The following is a 1,852-nucleotide window of genomic DNA, read 5'->3' as shown; positions in this document are numbered from 1 at the left end:
GGGCGAGGCGCGGAGCGAGCGGTCCATTCCTTCGAGGAGGACGCTGCCGCCGGCGCCGGCGAGACGGAGCGTGCTGCCTTCGAGCGTGAGTGGCGCGGCGCTCGAGAGGTGGAGGGTGGGCAGGAGGGCGAGCATTTGTGTACTCAGTAGGCAAGAGGAGAGCGGGAGTATTTCTTACTTCTACTTCGCGGAGGCTGTCCAGATACTGGGATACTTCGCAGCAGGCCTCGAATACTGGGATACTGTGAAAGATTTCCCTGTGAGATATGGCGCAGTAATAATACTTCAATACTCCGAGTTGGTACCGCAGATACTTCGATACTCGTGTTGACGCACCCGGTGAGTATCACAGTACTCGATCCACGCCGGCGAAGTATCCCAGTATCACAGAGCTAAATGCCAAGTAATAATACTGCAATACTGGGCGCTACTTGGTCCTCCAGCCCCGCCGAGTATCCCAGTATCCGCATCAGAGATGGCCAGTATCCAGCAGTATCCCGCAGTATCCTGCAGTATCCTGCAGTATCCCAGTATCCGGGGTCGGCCCTCGAGCGATGCACTGCGCTGCGGCCGCAGTCGCACGTCCAGCAGCGGGATGCGAGGCAGCAGCTAGGTGGGGAGGGATTGAGCCAATTGAGCAGCGTGGGCAAGCGAAGACTGCCGTAAAGTGTGTGCCCGCGCCCTGCCGGCGCAATGGTGTAAACGCGTGTGCAAGGGCTGGCGGGGTGGGAAGGCGGCAACGGAACGAGGTGGGCGAAGACGGCTGAGGCGCCAGTGCTGGAACTGAGGGAGAGTGTCGTGGCAGTGCACTGGTGCTGGTGCTGTGTGGAGAGGAAGACCCACATCGGGGAGGCGTCACGGCCAACATTGAGCGCAGCAAGGTGGTCACGTCCTGCGGCGCACGCACAGGAATCATAGTATATCACACAGCAGCTGTGCCGTAAAAGGGTCCCAGAGCTATCTCGGTGGCTAGGGGCGCTGGATTGGCTGGGCGCGTCAGCTCCCACAAGCGCACTGCATGCGATATCAACGTTGTGATGCAGCGTCAGCCTTGGCAATTGAAGCTTGGCGCCGGCACGCAGGAGCACCAGCGTCTGCAGCGCTTGAATGGCGTGTGCAAACTTTTGCATCTCAGGCGGCCGGGCGTCGCGGCGCCCTCTCGCAAGTGCTGTGACCCAGGGAGGGCGCGTGAAAGTGATAGAACGGTCGAAAAGTTCGAGCCGTCATTCTGTCGCCGAAGTTCCTTCGATGTCTCCTCCCGCTAACCCCAACCAGCCCCGCACGACCCCAATCGGCCGCACACCGCCACACAGCAGGCTCTGGTGACCGACACAACTCTTTGCTTGGCGCCGGACCGTCTCGAGTGAACCCACCGCTGTGGGCGCCGCCGCTGAGCATCACGGCAAACGGGTGACGGACCTACACATAAACTGAATCACCTCGGCCGACCATGCCGCTGCGGCCGACGATGTCGGATGCTCTCGAGCACTCTCCAGCGCCGGGCGCGGTCCTGACACAGCCGGCCGTGCTTCACCGCCGCTGTTCAGCTCGGCGGCAGAAATGGCAGCGGATACGAGCTCTTTACCGACTACCGAGCGGCAGTCGGAGAACTCGTGAGCTTCCACACATCACAACTCCTGCCGATGCATTCTGGAACAATCACATAACGCCTGCCATCACCACTGCCCACTTGCGACATTTGTAGCCCAAGCCGGTCCGTAGTATCCCAGTCTCCCAGGATCCAGTATCCACATCAGCCAGGGATGCTCTAGGGAGGGGTGCAGCTGCATGGTGACAACTACCAGTGAGAAGGATGGGGATGCAGCTGGCTGCTGGACCATGGCTTACACAC

This window comes from Emiliania huxleyi, assembly GCF_000372725.1.
Source record: "Emiliania huxleyi CCMP1516 unplaced genomic scaffold EMIHUscaffold_861, whole genome shotgun sequence".
Classification (NCBI taxonomy): Eukaryota; Haptophyta; order Isochrysidales; family Noelaerhabdaceae; genus Emiliania; species Emiliania huxleyi.
This window is presented reverse-complemented; position numbering follows the sequence as displayed.